We start from the raw sequence: 20,468 nt of genomic DNA on the forward strand, positions 1-20,468 counted from the left end.
TTCCACAGATACCCTCAGATCCCACCTATGGCAACCTCTGCTAGCTTCAACCAAAACCTACCCCCTCTAAGGCAATTCTCCTTCATCCTCCTGAATTGGAGTGGGGAGTTGCTTCTCTCTACATATCCATAGAGGGGTTTTACATGCAAAGATGACATTTTGTCGCCCCTCCCTTACTTTCAAAGCAATTCCTGGTAGAGTTCAGAACATCTCAGGCCTGTCTACAGAGAAGTGTGTCTGCACAGTCCTTTGTGGAGTCTGCAGGGCTGTGTGTGTGACACATGTGGGGCCAAAGACACAAGATCCTCCCTATGATCTGGTCTTCACTCCTTCCCAGGGAATGGAGCCAACTCATATTTTGGCCTGAGTCAAATAGATCTAAGTTTGAATTCTGCTTCGGCCACTGTCTAGCTGTATAATGTTGTGCCTCTTACTTTTTCTGAGCCTGGTTTCCACATATGCAAAATAGGGATAACAACATATATTTTGCAGGGTAGTTATGAGGCCTGAATGATCCAAATGACCATGCTGTGTACTAGCTGTGTGACCTTAAGCAAGTTACTTAACCCTTCATACCTCTGTCCTTATGGGTTGTTATGAGGTACGAGTGCATTCATATTTGCAAAAAGCACATGACAGTGTCTTGTGCATACAAAGCATTACTTAGTGTTGACTATTGTTAATATTAAGGTATGTAAACTGGCTGATGTGCAAAAGGCCTTCAATAAATGTAAGTTACTTTATCTTCTCCTTCTCAAGCCCACAGGTTCTGGCTACAGGAGTCTGGTTTCTCTGAGGCCACCGCGGAGTTCCAGGCAGCCTGTTTATCCGGATTTGAATAGTTTTAAGTAAGTGGCCTTGGTTTGCCTTTGAGCACCCAAAAACTAAAGTAACAGAGACACCTAGTGGGAGCTGGTAGCAAGTGCTCCAGCAAGTCTGAGTGCCTGTGGCTTGGGTCAGGTGGAGACCCAGAGGATGGTACCGCTGTGGCCCATGAGTGCACAATGAGGCCAATAGGCTCTCCAGAGCCATGCCAGTGCAGCCTTCACCAATGGGAAGCCCTGCTCATCCACCCTGCAGCTGGTCCTTGTCACCAAGGCTCTGTTCTGAACAACCTCTTGGGGCAGAGGGTCTGTTGCTTTATCAGCTCACACTGGTGGACCTAGCCTCAGGTCGTGGTGGGGAATGTAGGAAAGCAGACAGGTTCCTGCTTGGAGGAGCTGGCAGAAAACAATTGGGCTTAGCATTTTTTTTTTTTTTTTGCTGTGTGACCTTGGATGAATAATTTAGCATCTCTGAGCTACAGTTTCCTTGTGTGCAAAAACAGAGTTAGTAATAGTGAGAATGGTTTAAAATGATGGATGTAGAAAGTGAAGTGCTGAGTCTACGCCCATACACCCTTGAATGCACCCAAACTTGTCCAATCTCAGAAGCTAAACAGGGTCAGGCCTGGTTAGTACTTGGATGTGACAAAGTTAAGCACTGTGTTGTTGACACACAGAAAGCACCCAATAAATGGTATATATTGTTGTTATTGTTATTATTTTGTGGTGGATAATTGCACATGAAATACTTAGGGAATAAATCCACACAATGTTGAACCAAGTGAAAGCCATCATAGTTTATAGCATGTGAGAGACAAGGCTATTCCAGATCTGCAGTAGTTAGGTGAGGCCTCATGGAGGAGACCAGATCTCTGATGAGCCTCTGACTGCGGCAACAAACAAATCATACTCCTACTGGCTGAAACAATTATAGGGTATGTTGGCTTATATAACTTGGTAAAACTTGATCCAGTGCCTTGATGATGTCATGAGTACCCAATCTTTTCTTTTAAAAATATTCTTGTGACATAAAAAACATACAAAAAGATTTAGAAAACAACATAGCATTCACCTTAGGAAATAAAATAGCAAATATAGTTGAGGCTTCCTGGCCCTTCTCCAATTGCATTTCCCCTTCCCCTACCCTGCAAAGAGAACCACTCTCCTAAATTTGGTGTTTATACTTCCTGTGGATGTATTTACATTATTACTACATATGTGTGTGTTTCTAAACAGCATATGGAAGAATTACATGTTTTAAACCTTTCTATAAATATGTCATAGAGTACGTATCTGTATTTGTCTGTTTGGGCTGCATAACAAAATACCACAGATTTGGTAGCTTAAACCACAGAAATGTATTTTCTCACAGTTCTAGAGGCCAGGAAGTCCAAGCTCAAGGTGCCAGCCAGGGAGGTTTCATTCTGAGGACTGTTCTCTAGTCTTGCAGGCAGCTACTGTTTCTCTGGGTGCTCACGTGACCACTTCCTTGTGCTTGCGCAGGGAGAGAAAGAGAGAGAGCAAGCTCTCTGATGTCTCCTGAGAGCCCCATCCTCAGGACCCCATCTAATACTAATGATCTCCTAAAGACCGCATCTCCAAATATGATCACATTTGGGGTAGAATTTCAATATGTTAATTCTGGAGGGATACAGATATTCAGCTCGTTTCATTCCACTTCCGCCTCCTACAAAGTTCATGCCCTTCTTACATGCAGATGCATTCATTCCATTCCAACAGTCCCAAAAGTCTTAATTCATTCCAGCATCAACTCTAGTTCTACAGACCAAAATCTCAACTAAATATCATCAAAATCAGGTATGGATGAAAATCGAAGTACAATTCATTGTGAGCAAAACTCCTCATCAGCTATGAACCTGTGAAACCAGACTAGTTATGTGTTTCCAAAATATAATGGTGGAAAGGGCATAGGATGAACATTCCCATTCCAGAAGGGAGAAATCAGAAGAAAGAAAGGGGTGACAGGTCCCAAGCAAGTTCGATACCTAGCAAGGTAAATTCCATTAGATCTTAGGGGTTGAGCATAATCCTCTTTTGTTCAGTGCTTTGTCCACCCCCAATCCCAGCCCATTGGAGTGGCAGCATCGCCCCATCACTCTCTGTGGCAACCTCACCTGCACAGCTCTCTGTGGTAGCCATCTGGTCTACTGAAACTGAGAAGAAACCAACCTTACCCTCTTGGTTCTGTGGTGGGAGCCCTGATGATCTCTGAATTGCCTTCAGGTTCATTCTTGCCTTTTCTTGAAGGACAAAGCATATTTCTCAACTGAGCAGTTCTACCATCCAGCTCTGTAGAATCGCAATATCCGACAGCCTTTTTTCAACCTGTCTCACTTTCTCTGTCCCCTTTAGTTCAAACTGGCAGTGCCTAACTTCTATCTCTGGCTCCTATGAGCTGGGTAGCAAAATCCACGGGTTGAATCCATGATCTCTTTATCAAATGTTTGGCCAGCCACAACCTTAGTGTTCTCTTTAGGACATGCTTCTTCATTTTTTGTTTTTCCAATACGGATAGACTGAGAATTTTCCAAATCTTCAAGCTCTGGGTCCTTTTTTTTTTTTTTTCTTTCGAGACAGAGTCTCAGTCTGTCACCCAGGCTGGAGTGCAGTGGTGCAATCTTTGCTCACTGCAAGCTCCGCCTCCCAGGTTCATGCCATTCTCCTGCCTCAGCCTCCTGAGTAGCTGGGACTACAGGCACCCGCCACCATGCCCAGCTAATTTTTTTTTTTTTGTATTTTTAGTACAGACAGGGTTTCACCGTGTTAACCAGGATGGTCTCAATCTCCTGACCTCATGATCTGCCTGCCTCTGCCTCCCAAAGTGCTGAGATTACAGGCATGAGCCACCGTGCCCGGCCCAAGCTCTGGGTCCTTTTTGATTAACAATTTTTTCCAATTTCTCTCTTCTCTCTCATTTTACTATAAGCAATAAAGAGAAACCAAACGACTTCTTCAACATTTTGCTTAGCAATGCCCTCAGCTAAACATCCAGTTTCATTGCTTGTAAGTTCTACCTTCAACAAAACACTAGAACACAATTCAGCCAGGTTCTTTGCCACTTTGTAACAAGAATCATCTTTCCTCCAGTTTCCAATAAACTGTTTCTCATTTTCAGCTGAAACCTCACCAGTATTACCTTTAGCAGCCATATTTCTACCAATAGTCCTTTTAAGGCAATGTAGGCTTTTCCTAGCATGCACCTCAAAACTCCTCCAACCTCTACGCATTACCCAGTTCCAAAGACACTTCCACAATTTTAGCATTTATTATGGCAACTCCCTGCTTCTCAATACAAAAACCTGTCTTAGTCATCTTGGGATGTCATAATGAAATACCATAGATTAAGTGGCTTAAGCAACAGAAATTAATTTTCTCACAGTTCTAGAGGCTGAAATTTCAAGTTCCAGCTAATTCAGTTTCTGGTGAGGGGCCTCTTCCTGCCTTACAGATGGCCACGTTCTCACTATGTCCTCACATGGACTTTCCTTTCTCTCTCTCTCTGTGTGTGTGTGTGTGTGTGTGTATCTGTGTGTCTGTGTGTGTGTGTGTGTAGAGAGAGAGAGAGAGAGAGAGAGAGACAGAGAGAGACAGAAAATGTCTCTAGTGTCTCCTCTTATAAGGACACTAATCCTATCAGATCAGGACCCCACCCTTTTGACTTCATTTAACCTTAATTACTTCCTTAGAGGCCCCATCTCCAAATGCAGCCACACTGAAGGTTAGGTCTTCAACATACAAATTTGAGGAAACACAGACATTCACATCATAACATGATTTATACTGATTCAAGAGTAATTGCAAATGGTTTGATCAGGTGGTCAGGTACTTGGAAAGAACAGGACTGGAGGATTAGGGACAAGGAAGTCTGGGAAAGTTATGTGGATGGACCTCTCAGCATGGGCAGACTGTGAAGATTTTTGTGTCCCATGGGATTGCTCATCAAAAGACATCCTTTGCGGATCAGAGGAGGCTTTCAATAGTCAAGAGGACCAAATTATATACTCAATCCATGTCAGTCAACATATTTTCCCAGCCACTCCAGGGCTTGCTCAATGGACTCATGGATAAACTGGTCATGTCAGTGGAGATGGAGCCGTGCATAAGCCCGACAATGTGGATGTCCCCTTACCAAGGCTGACCTGGCTATAGCTAAGTGAGCGCTTAACTTGCCAACCGCAGAGATAAGCACCAACCCCCTATATGATACCATTCCCTGAGAGGACCAGTCAGCCACCCAGTGGCAGGTTGATGGTATTGGACCTCTGCTCTCCTGGAATCAGGCAGTGATTGTTCTCGCTGGGATAGACACACATTCTGGACAAGGATCTGGTTTCCCTGCCTGTGATTCTTGTGCCTCCCCTCACCACCCGCGGGCTCACAGAAGAATGCCCCATCCAGGTTCAGAGCATTCTCAAGGGCATTCTGATCAAGGAATGTATTTCTCAGTCAAAAAAGTACAGCAGTGGGTTAATGCTCTTGGGATTCATTGGTACTTCCACATACCCTATCACGTGGAAATAAATGGCCTTGTTGAAAAGTGGATGGCCGGGCACGGTGACTCAAGTCTGTAATCCCAGCACTTTGGGAGGCCAAGACGGGCGGATCACGAGGTCAGGCGATCGAGACCATCTTGGCTAACACGGTGAAACCCCGTCTCTACTAAAAAATATACAAAAATTAGCCGGGCATGGTGGCGGGCGCCTGTAGTCCCAGCTACTTGGGAGGCTGAGGCAGGAGAATGGCGTGAACCCGGGAGGCGGAGCGTTTAGTGAGCTGAGATCGCGCCATTGCACTCCAGCCTGGGCGACAGAGTGAGACTCTGTCTCAAAAAAAAGAAAGGTGGAATAGCTTCTTAATGACTCAGTTGCAGCACCAGTTGGAAGGCAGTGTCCTGAAGGCATGGGGTTTTGTGTCACAAGGTGCAGTATGTCCTTTGAATCAGAAATCATTATATGGCATTGCCTTCTCCATGGCAAGAATTCACTAGTCTGGAAATCAAAGGGTAGAAGTGGAAGTGGTTCCTCTCTCCCTTACACCTAGTCACCCACTTACAGAATTTTTGCTTCCTATCCTGGCAACTTGGAGCTTTGTTGGCTTGGAAGTCTTAGGTCTGAAGGGGAGAACACTTACATCAGGGGATGCACTGGTAGGATCATTGATTGGAAGATGAGAATGCCATCCAGCTATTTTGGGCTCTGTATAGTATTTTACCAATTAGAAGAATAAGGGTTTTAGCTTTCATTTTTTTTCTACTGACAGGAGTGATTAATTCCAGTTACCAGGGAAAACTGGTTTGCAGCTACACAATGGGGCAAGGAGAGTTATATATGGAACTGAGAAGATTCTCTGGGGAAAGGGAGTTTGGGGAGGGATGGGCCAGGGCAGCATCCCTAGCTCATGGCTTGAGGCCACCTCCTCTGCTGATACCATGAATGACTCAAAATTAGGCCTGTCTTTGTAGCCATTTCTTTGTCTCTTTGACATGAGCCAGGTTCAGGATTTCCTGCCTCCAGCCCCAGCCCCGGCCCTTGGGCACCCTAGGTTTGGCCTTCCGCGCCATGCTGTTTCACATGGTGAATATTGACGCTGCGTATTTACAGAGACCTTCGTCCCCAGGACCCTCCTCCCCTGTGATCTACGCTTTCTCTTTCACTTACTCAAATTGAGCCCAGCTCAATGTGGTTTCTGTTTCCAGTAATTTTCCCTCAGACTGTGGCTCTTTCCTTCTGGAATGAATCGTCTGCCGGATATTTCTGAGACTCAGGAATTTAAACTGTTCCACCCTCTCTGCTCCACCCAAAGCCAGGCCCAGTTATCTTCACTGTGAGCCCCTGGGACTCCTCTTCCCTGCTCAGGATGCGCTCAGCTCTGCTCAGGGTGTTGTCTTCACCTTTTGGGGGTGAGAATTTGTGGGTGACTTTTTTATTTTTGTGACCAAGTCCTGTTGTTGCTGGTTTGGTGTGTTTGTCCATGTCCTCAAGTTTGATAGGTCTCCTGTCACCTAATTTGGTTGAAGAGATTAAAGGTTAGAGGTGGAATTTTTGTTGTTGTTGGCTGAGGTGAGGGGACGGGTTTGGAGGGGTGCATCCTATCTGCTCTACTTGGTTGTCAGGAGAGGTTATAAGGAGACTGGGAAACCTACTGCCATGATGACCACATTGCCCTTGAGTTGGATTCTTAGTTGATTTTCTTTCTAAGGCCCTAATATATCGATTTTAAAGCTATGAATTTATCTCTAAATTCTGTTTTGGCTGAAGTCCACAGATTTTGGTAGATAAGGCTCTTATGTTGCTTTATTTTTAAAGATTGGTTCATTTCAGTTTTGGTTTACTTTTAGACCCATGATACCTATTTTCTAGATTGTGTTTTCCTTGGAGGTAGAGATGACATCTCTGTACATGGCTGTGTCTTTTGTAATTATTTAGTGTCAGAGCTGTAGGAAGTGCTTGATATTTTTTGTTGCTGAAATGGAATGAAAATGGTATTACACATTCCTGTTCTCTATCTGGTCCAGCATATAAATGAGACACAGCAGGAAAGAAGAAGTATTTAACATAGTAGGTCTGGGGTTCCTGGGTCAAAATATGTTCTGATACTTCCAATTTAGGGTTGATTTGCCTAAGTATTATCTTTTCATAGTGGCAACTCTTCCCCAGAAATATTGACTACAATAATACATCTCCTTTCCTCCTTCCTTCCTTCCTTCCTTCCTTCCTTCCTTCCTTCCTTCCTTCCTTCCTTCCTTCCTCTCTCCTTCCTTCCTTCCTTCCTTCCTTCCTTCCTTCCTTCCTTCCTTCCTTCCTTCCTTCCTTCTTTCTTTCTTTCTTTCTTTCTTTCTTTCTTTCTTTCTTTCTTTCTTTCTTTCTTTCTTTCTTTCTTTCTTTCTTTCTTTCTCTTTTTTAAAACAGGATTTCACTCTGTCTCCCAGGCTGCAGTGCAGTGGTGCCATCTCAGCTCACTGCAACCTCTGCCTCCCGGGTTCAGGCAATTCTTCTGCCTCAGCCTCCCATGTAGCTGGGATTACAGGTGCCCACCACCACGGCCGGCTAATTTTTATACTTTTTTGGTAGAGACAGGTTTTCATCATGTTGTTTGGGCTGGTGTCAAACTCCTGACCTCAAGTGATCTGCCCACCTCGGCCTCCCAAAGTGCTAGGATTAGAGGCGTGAGCCGCCATGCCCGGCAGGGGCAATACATCTTTGAGGGATCAGCATATATTAATCAAATTGCCTTCCTTATAGCTGAATGTAACTTCACTGAGGGAATGAGGGTTTGGATGCTGATTAAGAAGAAATATTTTTGAAGCGTGGTTCAAAGCTAGAGAGGGCTGACTTGAGGAGCAGGAGTATCTAGAAATGTTTTTTAATCCTGACTACATCTTAGAATTCTTTGGAGGGGAGTGGTGGTTTCTAAAATACACTGGTCCTCCAGCCTGTCCTAAGAGATTGTAGTTGAATTGATCTCAGGTGGGGCCTGGGCACGAATAATTGAGAGTATGGAAGAAAGTAGAGCAGCCTAGACTTAAGTGTATCCATTTTGCAGTTTTTTTCGAAGAGCTAGCTGTGGAGATGGCAGCTGCCTGGTATAGCACTGCGCCCTACCCATGGAGCATCCGAAAAAGTGGCAATGCATTCCTGTAGGTACATGGGAAACCGAGTGGCAGGAAAGGGGGCTACTTGAGGAAGACTGTTTGATAACACTGTGGACTAGGCAGGAGCGCTGAGCAGCAGATGGGACAGGAAGAAGCTTGCTGCAGTAGCCCAGGGAGAGGCAGCTTCAGCCACAAGCCCCCTGGGTTAGATTTTCTACCCTTCTGCAACTTAGAGTGGCTCCCCTTCATGCTATTCTCGTGGCTGGGATAGCAGTGGCTGGGGCTGTTGTAACAAAGCACCACAAACTGGGTGGCGTCAACACAGTAATGTATTGTCTCACAACTCTGGAGCTAGAAGTCTGAAATCACTGTGTCGGCTGGATTTGGGTTCCTCTTGAGGGTGTAAGGGAAGGCTCTGTTCCAGGCCTCTCCCTTTCGTTTGTCAGGGGCCATCTTCTCTGGGTCTCTTCACTCGTTTTCCTTTCTGCATGTTTTTTTCCAGATACTCCCCCACACACACTTTTTTTTAAAATCTTTTTTTTTGATATGGAGTCTCACTCTGTCACCCAGGCTGCAGAGCAATGGTGTGATCTCAGCTCAATGCAACCTCCACCTCCCAGGCTCAAGCGATTCTCCTGCCTCAGCTTCCCGTGTAGCTGGCATTAGAGGCATGCACCATCACACTCACCTAATTTTTGTATTTTTTCGTAGAGATGGGGTTTCATCATGTTGGCCAGGCTGGCCTTGAACTCCTGTCCTCAAGTGATCTGCCTGCCCTGGCCTCCCAAAGTGCTGGGATTACAGGCTTGAGTCACTGTGCCTGGCCCACATTTTCCCTTTTTATAGGGACACCAGTCCTATCAGATTAGGGCCCATCCTAATGATTTATTTTAACTTGATTCCCTTTGTAAAAATCATGTCTCCAAATAAGTCACATTCTGAGGTAGTGGGAGTTCAGAAATCAACATATGAATTTGAGCAGGACACAGTTTAGCTCATAAGACTTGACAAAGCCAGGTCTCTTTATTTCTTTGGCAGTACCTACCAATCACCAACACAAAATGGCTGCGTTCCCTCCCTAGGAGTTCTGACTGGGTCTTCCCGATCGACTTTCTGCTCTCTATAAGCAGTTCTCAGTTGATGCTTTCTCCCCTCTTATGCTGCCGAAATGTGCCCAGTAACCGTTTCCAGTGTAGTCACATCATTCTCTTTTTTGTTATGCCCAATAACTGAGTGACCTGGGTGGTCCAAAAATTCCCCTGAGGTCATGTGACCTGGCCACGCAACACAACCAGCAACCACAGCAACCCCCACCCTGGGAAAACTTGTAATTCCAGACTGCTTTATCTGAATCCTAGTTCATACACTTGTATGACTATATATGCCTGGAATTGCCCTTAGAGACTAAATATCCTAGAGATGTTCAACCAGTTTTCACAAACACACTGTTTGTAGAGACAGGGTCTCAGTCTGTCTCCCAGGCTGTAGTGCAGTGACACGATCATGGCTCACTGCAGCTTTGAGTTCCTGGTCTCAAGCAATCCTCCCACCTCAGCCTCCTGAGTAGCTGGGAGAGCTGGGATAGCTGGAACTACAGATGGACACCACCATGCCTGGCTAATTTTCTTTATTTTTTGGAGAGGCAGGGTCTTGCTATATTGCTTAGTCTGGTCGTGAACTCCTGGCCTCAAGTGATTCTCCTGCTTTGACCTCCCAACATTTTGGGATTACAGGCATGAGCCACCATGCCCAGTTCAAATAATCTCTTCTATTCAAATAAAATCTTTGGTAAATCCTCAATGTAAAACAGGTAAAAATAAATGAATGGATTAGAAGTTCCCATTTTTGCAATTTGCGGATGTTGCATGACTGTTGTGGAACCAATGGAGTACTTCTACGGAGCCCCGAGTTTCTCTGTCTCAGAGAAAATTGCAGATCTCTCAAAACTCCTCGGTTTGCAGGAAAGGAAATGGAACCTAGAGAAATGAAAAGAACTAGCCCAAAGCACTCATAGAGTGGAAGATCCAATGGGGAACTCAGGTATCTTGAAACCTAGACTAGTACTCTCTATCACAAGGGCCTGCCTCTGGCAGTGAGGACCTTATAAAGTATGAGTTTACCATTGTTTTAGAAAGTATTTCTCAAGTGAGTTCTGGACAGCGTCTTGTAAGTAGGTATGATTCCCAAATCAATTCTGGAAAAGCTGTTCTATAATTCTCTATAGCTAACTCTTATAGCATATTAGTGTACTTAAGGCTCAAAGATGTCCTGCGGCATAGAAAGCCATTTATCGTTGCTTATTCCAGTTTTTCCAAAATTCTTAAAAAACAAAAACAAAAAGGTGTTACCTTTTCCTCGGACTGCTTGCACTCTGCTTTGGAGCCCAGAAGAGTCTTCTCTCAAGGAGGGAGTCTCTACAGGGAGCAACTCAGACGTGCTAACAGTGAGTGTGAGATTTCAGGTATCATGACCTGCATGATTTCCTTTGCCTGGGAGTTGTTGGCCAGCATCTCTGGCAGGTGCAGGGATGGAGGCAGATGAGCAAGGAATTGCAGCAAGGTAGAAATGAATGGTGCTGTCTTTAAATTGCCCCATGGAGTTTTGTACTTCTTATACCTTTTTGGAGAAAAGTAGTCTTCAATAGCCTGGATGTGGCCAATGGTCTGGGAGAGATTTCCTAGCCTATTCTTTCATTGTTTTGCCTCCTTCCTCTAATGCATGCCTACTTCCAAATCATCCTCTCCATTCCTGCCAACACCTTTCTGAGGCTCTCATCATTCTCCAGTGACCTCCAGGCAGGGCACTCTAAGGTCGGTCACCCTTATCTTCCCTGGACAGTTGGTGTATGTAAATGTGATTACCAGAATCTTTTGCAAGGATGAAGTTCCAATGCTCCAGCATGATAATTTCCATCACTCCTTTAGAGTCTAAGAATAAACAAACCCAGTTAAATTCACAGTCACCACCAGAGGGCACAGTGAGACTCATGCAGGGGTAAAGGATGTTGAATAGAGACTGCAAAAACTTACTCTTGAAAGGCATTTATTTTATTTTATTTTATTTTATTTTATTTTATTTTATTTTATTTTATTTTATTTTATTTTATTTTTCTCTTCACAGCTAGTTCACATAGTCTTAGCAACAGGCAAATTTTGAATCTAAAAACTGCAGAGTGAAATACTGTAGCTTTGGTCATTATTTGTGACTTCTTCATTGCCTTTATTCCAAATACAGTAGAATTGTCTTATAGCTAGACTCATGCCACACCACTTCAGTTGTGCCCTGGGAACCTAATCCCAGCCTTTCATAGATGTGCAGGTAGAGTGTTCACAAGAAGTTTCCAGCCTTGTTCTCACAAACATGAATGCTAAGGAGGATTCCTTTATAATTAAGAGTTTCAATTATAAAGCAGTGCTGGGGAAAAACAGGGTGTACAGTAGAGGCTGTTCTGGGTTGGCCTTCAGAAAATGGGACTCTGACCCCAGCTCTGATGTGATTAACCATGTGAATCTATGATGTAACAACAGTAAGAGTAGATGTTCACTGAGAACCTACTGTATGCCACCTACTGTGTGCCAGTCTGGCACCTTATAAGTATTATCACCCATTCTTATGATAAAACTGCAAGACAGATATTTTCCCCTTTATTTAACAAATACAAAAACTGATGTTCAGGAATATTAAATGATGTGCTTAAAGACAAACAGCCAGCAAGTGATGGAACCATGAAACCATTTCTAGGTGTGTTTGGCCACAAACCAGGTGATTTTTCATTACTTACACCTTTTCCACTTTTTGATGTTTCAGTTTCTGTACATTCTTTGTAAAAAAATTCACACCTGTCTTCCTGCTTATTCAGGCTTGGCTAACTGTTGTCACAGTCTCAAACTCTTAGGGGTTGAATAAGATAAAAACCTTTCTAGTTTATGTATAAGTCCAATGCAAGTCACACAGGGGCCTCTGCTCCAGGCAGTCATTCAGGCACCCGGGTTCCTTCCATCTTTTGGAGCTGCTATCTTCAGAATGTGGCCTTCAGGGTCTCCATGGATCAGAAGGGAGAGCCATACAAGAGAGATTTGTATGTGCCAGGCCTGGAAGTGGCACACATCTCTTTCCAGTTGTCTGAACTAGGTAATCTAGTCCTAACCTAATGGCAGATAGGTTGGGAAATAATGTTGAGCCCTGTGTCCAGGAAGAAGAAGAGAAAATGGATATTGATGAACCTATCCCTCTCCACATCCCTATCTCATGAGATTGTGGTAAAAATAAAATAAAATAGTATCTGTCAGAGTACTTTACCAACAAGTGAGATGTGGTAGTTTAAGCCTGGAGGGAAGGAGCTGTCAGAGAGAGATTGCAGATGGGGATATATATGAACAGGGATTATCATGGCCCAGTAAAGAGCTTGTTCTATGTTCTGGGTTGAGGAATAAGGAAAAAGAGACTAGAGAAGCGTCACTCATGTTCCCGAATTTATGTAAGCCTTTCACTCTCTGGTTCATACTCTTATTTCTAGTATTCATTATTCACTCATTTATTCTGCAACAAATTGTTACAATATCCTGGGCATTTTGCCACATGCTGGGGTGTGTGTGTGTGTGTGTGTGTGTGTAATGCCTCACATTAAAGAAAATCTCCCTCTGGAGCTGGCGTCAATTCTAGGAAAGATGCACTGCTGCCTGCAGTAACATGGAAGCATTCCAATGTCATTGACTTGTCACCAGTTTGCTAGCTGGTGTACATGATGAAAGATGCCATTTCAAGGACTCAGCAATGGTCTTTTTTGCTAGTAGGTTGAGTACTCAGCAATCACAGTAAATAAGTCAGAGTCCCTGTTTTAGGACTTTTGTGTAACCTGTGTCCTTGTTACCTTGACCACTCTCTTCATAGACACATTGAACAAATACTGAGATATCTGAGGGGAGAGATTGCATGAAAAACACACAGGGTGGGCCACCCTGTCTAGATGGTGACTGAGAACCTCAAATGTGTATACGGTCTTCAGTCATCATTAACGTGTGACCCAAAGATCTATCCATGCAGTTGGTATCCACTTCCATAGGTCTATCTGCATTCTGCTTCCCCAGAATTCCTCAACTCTCATCTTCCAGTCTGTTCCTTCCAGGCCATTAGCCAGTTGGCTGAACCATCTACTCCTGCCATGAAGGAGTACATGTCTAGGCCTCAGGCCACATCCTTCCTCCACATACAGTATATGATCACGTATACTGGTTCCAGCTTGTCCCATTGGAAGAACCACCTTTTACCATCATCCTTCAGGGTCACTTTTGATTGGGGCAGCAATGCAGCAACAATCCCATTAAATCAACACTGAGTTCAGTCAGATGTTGGGTGCTCCCAGGAACCTATGAGTGTGGATCGATTGGGAGTCAGCAGTGCAGCAGAGATGGGTGAAATGGGAGTCTGGAACATCTGTTTATATAATTTACTTAATCTTTCTGGACCTGCTACAAGTTAGATCCAAATGTATCACTTCCGTTGCATGACAGATTGCTGTTACATGTGTCCAAAAGTAGGACTCTGTAGGTTAGATAACACCAACTCATAATGGAAATCAGATTGCATAGTAATAGGGTGCCCCATGGTGAGCTGTTCTGCCTCCACTGGAGTCCAGTAGTATGCCAGGAGCTACTTTCCAAACAAGATAGTTCTCTCCAGTAGTGCGTGGCCTTGTTCCAGAATCTCAGGGCTCTGTGCTGTGACTCTTCTATTTAAGACTGTGACATCCTTATCCATTGCAGATGCCTCTAGCACCATTGGATCTGTTGGTCACGTGGCCCAAGAAACAGAATACCTGGAACCACAGCTTGGATTTGCCACCCACACTCAACACTGGTGGCTTTCTGAGGCATCAGGGAACTGGGAGAGAAGTTACACTATGTTGTCTTCAAAATCCAAAGAAACTGCAGCATGATGTCTCTCTTTTAAAAATAAATTATATGATAGTTTTATTGTTCAGATAATATATAAGATAGTATTATGGATTAGTATTTCTCAAATAAAAGAATATGATCTCTCTTTTAATTTTATTTTATGTTTTAATTTTTATTTTAGGTTCAGGGACACATGTGCAGGTTTGCTATATAGTTATGCTAAGTAAAGCTAAACTTCTCAAAGGCTTGGGGGGCCGGGGCGCGGCAGTGCAGCTCTCACCCGAGCCGGGTCCATTCGAGCGCCCGCCGCTGCTCGTGCGCCTCTGCGCCTCCGCGCCATGGCCGGCCTCAACTCCCCGGAGGCGGTGAAACGCAAGATCCAAGCCCTGCAGCGGCAGGCGGACGAGGCGGAAGACCGCGCGCAGGGCCTGCAGCGGGAGCTGGACCGCGAGCGCGAGCGGCGCGAGAAAGCTGAAGGTGATGTGGCCGCCCTCAACCAACGCATCCAGCTCGTTGAGGAGGAGTTGGACAGAGCTCAGGAACGAATGGCCACGGCCCTGAAGCTGGAGAAGGCGGAAAAGGCTGCAGATGAGAGTGAGAGAGGAATGAAGGTGATAGAAAACCGGGCCATGAAAGATGAGGAGAAGACGGAAATTCAGGAGATGCAGCTCAAAGAGGTCAAGCACATTGCGGAAGAGGCTGACCGCAAATACGAGGAGGTAGCTCGTAAGCTGGTTATCCTGGAGGGTGAGCTGGAGAGGGCAGAGGAGCGTGCGGAGGTGTCTAAACTAAAATGTGGTGAGCTGGCGGAAGAGAACTCAAGAATGTTACTAACAACCTGAAATCTCTGGAGGCTGCATCTGAAAAGAATTCTGAAAAGGAGGACAAATATGAAGAAGAATTAAACTTCTGTCTGACAAACTGAAAGAGGCTGAGACCCGTGCTGCATTTGCAGAGAGAACGGTTGCAAAACTGGAAAAGACAATTGATGACCTGGAAGAGAAACTTGCCCAGGCCAAAGAAGAGAACGTGGGCTTACATCAGGCACTGGATCAGACACTAAACGAACTTAACTGTATATAAGCAAAACAGAAGAGTCTTGTTCCAACAGAAACTGCGGAGCTCCGTGGGTCTTTCTTTTCTCTTGTATGAAGTTCCTTTTGTTATTGCCATCTTCGCTTTGCTGGAAATGTCAAGCAAATTATGAATACATGACCAAATATTTTGTATCGGAGAAGCTTTGAGCACCAGTTAAATCTCATTCCTTCCCTTTTTTTTTTCAAATGGCACCAGCTTTTTCAGCTCTCTTATTTCTTCGTTAAGTTGCATTTATTCCTAAGGTAGGCAGGGTATTTCCTAGTAAGCATACTTTCTTAAGACAGAGGCCATTTGGTTTCTGGGAGAATAGGCAGCCCCACACTTTGAAGAACACAGACCCCAATATCTAGTCGTGGATATAATTAAAACGCTGAAGACCATAACCTTTTGGGTCAACGGTTGGTCAAACTATAGGCACCATCACATGGGTAGGGATTTTCTATCCAGAGCCAATAAAAGGGCTGGTGGGGGCCGGGGGTGGCTATTGTGGAAAGTCATAACCCACGGATAGATTAACCTAAGAATCCTGGCCTTTCTCCACACTCCACCATGCAGAACAAACATCCTCTCAAGCAGTCAACGTAGAATGCTTGGGTAATAGTCGTAATTACCCACATATAGTAATTAATAGATGGTAATTAATAGATCCTTGATGTGATGTTCTTTTGCATATTTCCTTCATTCTAAAGTTGTTCTCTGGTCGGGCACGGTGGCTTTCGCCTGTAATCCCAACACTTCGGGAGGCCAGATCACTTGAGGTCAGGAGTTTGAGACCAGCCCAGCCAACATGGCGAAGCCCTGTCTCTACTAAAAATTAAAAAAAATTATGGTGACACCTGCCTGTAGTCTCATCTACTCGGGAGGGTGAGGCAGGAGTATCACTTGAACCCAGGAAGTGGAGGTTGCAGTGAGCCGAGATCGCACCACTGCACTCCAGCCTGGTTGACAGAGTGAGACCCCATCTCAAGAAAAAAATAAAATAAAAATAAAGTTGTTCTCTGAAGAGCAAATGTCTCATTCCAGTAATGACCCACTCAGCCAGAATATGGTGGAGTTCAGTCCAATTCAGGTCAGCCATATGTGAAAGACTACAAGTCATTAATCAGTTGAGCAAAAGCGTTTCTATCTATTAGCAGAAAGGGCCTCTCTGGCAGCAGAGGTTAAAAATTGGCCCAACTTCATTTCCATACTTCAGGGAATAGCAAATTGAAGATTTCCTTATCTAGGACTTGAATTCCTTCTTTGGGACCAAGTTAATAAAACACCAAGAAACTCCTGATTAAACTGGATAATGAAGGATTCTGTAGACAGGGCTGCACGTATCGGCTTTGTTTGACTTCTCTTTTCTCAGTTAACATCTCAGAGCTGGAACATTCCACATTCCCCAGCAGCGTGTGGGGGCCGAGTAAAGTTTACAATTACGACTAAAAAATCAGCCTGCTTCTGGCTTATCCGAATCCCTTACCCACCCCACCACCCCACTCCTATTTATTCAGCACCACACTGCCCAGGAAATACACTAGCAAATTGTGCAATGGGATCAAATCCACACTTTTCTTTAGATTCTTGTAACTGTATCTTATGTAATAGTATCACTTTTTCTACATTTTGGTCAAATAAATTTTTACATAAACAAACAAAAAAAAGGTAAACTTCTTTGGTCCCGCTCTACTGATGGATTGCCTGAGGCTGCGTTGCTCTACCCCAGTAAATATCCATATCCAGTGGCATGTGCCTGTAGTCCCAGCTACTTGGAAAGTGAGAGAATCACTTGAGCCTATGAATCCAAGAGTTCAAGTCCAGCCCAGGTAATAGTTAGACCCTATCTCTAAAAAAATAAGAAATAAAAAACTTATATTTTGACCAGCAGCTGAAACAAAGTATTAAGCTTGCAGTGTCTACTGCCAGAGGTGAGCTGATTGGGAATACAATAGTGACCAATACCTTCATCTCTCAAATCTTGAATGGTAATGCTAATCTCTAAAATTCCTCCAGAAGTGTGGCATTGCTTCTAATTTTTCTTGGAAGCTAGTATTGGGGATAGGAAAATGTCAAGAGCTTCCATTTGGCCTTTCAAGGGCTTCCATTTCTTCTCATAATGGTCCTCACTCCACAAATCAGGCCACTACTGTAAGGGATCTACCAGCTGGCAAGTATATGCTAATTATATCTATCCTAACTATATATTTGGGCACTGGGGAAATAACCACAGGGTGGGTTTGCAGATGCACTGGGTCTTCTGTGACAATGACTTTTATCAGCACTTAGGGTTCTAGAATTCCATTCATAATGGGCTCTGGCTCTGTGAACTGACTCTGAGGCATAGGCTTCAATTTTCCTTTTCTGTGGTTAATGTCAGTCTTCCATTTGCCAGTTCGAGATATCTTCCTGTTTGTATAAACCCAATAGCACCCTAATTGGTGGTCTATGCCACTCACTCCTTGGACTCTGTAATCTGTTAATTACTGTCATAGAGCCCTGTGGACCAAAGCACTCTGACTGAACCTACCACTCTGGTTAGCTACCTATCAAGTAATTATATTTGAGTGTGTGCCTTTGAAAGGCACCACTGAGCTTCTCCAAGATGCTGGTATCTTGCTCACCAATGTGCTTTCTACTGTCTGAGTGAAAAATATGCCCTCTGGGTGGCAGGCTCTTGGTCTAAACGTAAGAGGTCCCTGTATCATATTCCCAGTTCCCTGAACCTTCTAATCTCTTCTTCAACACTATGCCAAAGTATTTCTGTGGTCTCCACTTCTTTTTCTGTAGTTCCTTGTGAAGTCAAGGCCTCAAATACCATCCTAGAAAACTCTCTGTGTGTTCTTGATACAAAACTAAATTATGAGTCATAAATGAGTTATCCCATTTCTGAATACCCCACTGTCCAGCTCTGTATTTGCCCCCTCTTTGGGCTACTACCCTCAATATTCAATTTACGTTCAGCAGTTCTTGCTAGAGTTTGTAACTTTTTTCTTATCTAGACAATTTCACCCTGAAACAGGATTTTGCATCTGCAGCTGAGCTTGCCCAGACCTGCCTCTGGCTCTCAGTCTGGAGAGAATGAGAGGTGGTGGAGGTTAGCTTTTCTTAAAGGATGGACATCACCTTGGGAAGCCACTGCTTCAGGTGAGATTATTATACTCTACAGCTAGCAAGCAGAGTCTAGTCTTCTGTGGCAAAGATGAAGGTGTCACGTCTTTGGGGAAGGAGGGCTTACAGGAATTTGGAGTTTCTAGATGCTCAGGTTCATCCACCTAATAGTCTCCATTCCAAGTCTGAGATTTCTACACTTTTGCTATGAAGACCCTGACTTGACATACAATACTTGTCAAGGCTATGCATTTCATCTTCATGGCAGCTCCAAAGCCCTTATAATCAGATTCTGAACCTGATTTTCACACAGTTTTCCCTAATGTTGCAGGAAATAAAGACCTCCTTTAATATTGCCATACAAGTCACCTGGCTTTTAGAGCCATAAATCAACTTCCCTGATCCTATTATTTATTTAAATGTCTTTACTGCTGCCATAAGTAGCCATCCTAGTCCAAAAGCCTCATAGGTAACATTGCTTCTGTATTAGTCCATTTTCATACTGCTGATAAAGACATACCCAAGATTGGGCAGTTTACAAAAAAAAAAGAGGTTTAATCAACTTACAGTTCCAAGTGGCTGGGGAAGCCTCACAATCATGGTGGAGGGTGAAAGGCATATCTCACATGGTAGCAGACAAACGAAGAGGGCTTGTGCAGAGAAACTCCACTTTTTAAAACCGTCAGATCTCGTGAGCGTTATTCACTATCACGAGAACAGCATGGGAAAGACCTGCCCCCATGATTCAATTCCTCCTTCTAGGCCCCTCCCACAACACATGGGAATTCAAGATGAGATTTGGGTGGGGACACACCCAAACCGTATCAGCTTCTATACTGGTTGAAGGCCATGGCCACTTAATCTTCCAATGCCTTGTCTTATGCCTGACCTGCACTTTATCCCAATTAACTACAGTGAAAATTGAAAAAATCATGAGTCTACCAAATGCCAAGGAGTTGTTACTAGCCATATACTACCAGCAATGGAGTACCCATTACTTTAAGCCAAATGGGACATTCAACTCAAAATTCCATCCTGATCATTGTTCTCTAGAATCACTCTTGGACGATTGTTTTAACCTGTGTCTTTTAGAAAGCAGAGCTTTAAGCAAGGATTAAAGTGCTGACACTGTATTTGCAAGGCATAAGGGCAGGGATATAAGGGTGGAAAAAAATGGGAAGTGAGGCAAAGATACATGTAAAACAATGCAATGTGTTACTGTGCTGGTCACTGCTTCATGATTAACCATGAGGAGGCATGCAATTCAATTGGCATGTGTGTTCATGCTACTTGTTGGATTTTCTCTAGAATTTCAAGGAGAAGCCAGTCCTCAGAGTTATCCACAGAAGGGAGAAATGAAGAAACATTTATTTCGTAGCTCTATTTTGTCTTCCATTTTCTAGCAGGCACTAACACTCTTATCTTACATTATTTTGCTCCATAGCAGGTGCTCAGGAAGCCGGATGCAATGATCTAGGTGTAGCAATTTAGCCAAGTCTAGGAACAGAGGACAACTTGGTGTGGCAAATGGTATGTGTTGGTCATGTAGACTTGTGCCTAATCTAGATTCTTGCCAGCCTGGGGAAGTTGTTACAAGCAGTGGCAGCAGCATGGTTCAGATGGAAGTTTGGGAAGGAAGCCAGGGATGGTGACCCCAGAAAGCCAAAGTCTGTGTTAGACACATGATGCTTCAGGATATAGGGACAAAGCAGGTTCACGTTACTCATTAAGTCTTGCCTCACAAACTATCTAGCCAGCTCCAAATTGGGGCTTTACACATTATAAATTGGACCTTAAGAGTGCTAACATTGTCCATGCAAGCATCTATGTGTGTCCAGTTTTATGTAATAGCTCCGCTCCTGAAAAGTATGGAAGAGCTCCATGTTTCAAGAAGCCTGGTAGAAAACCCTTTTGTAAAAGTGTGGATTTCTTTGCATAATGTTCTAATTT

General features: G+C 44.0%; 1 pseudogene; it reads left to right on the forward strand.

The window, feature by feature from the left end:
* Positions 1 to 14,538: 14,538 nt before the first annotated feature.
* LOC103222453 (tropomyosin-like) lies at positions 14,539 to 15,640 on the forward strand (annotated as a pseudogene).
* Positions 15,641 to 20,468: the final 4,828 nt, after the last annotated feature.

Source organism: Chlorocebus sabaeus, chromosome 18 (genome assembly GCF_047675955.1).
Source record: "Chlorocebus sabaeus isolate Y175 chromosome 18, mChlSab1.0.hap1, whole genome shotgun sequence".
Taxonomy (NCBI): Eukaryota; Metazoa; Chordata; class Mammalia; order Primates; family Cercopithecidae; genus Chlorocebus; species Chlorocebus sabaeus.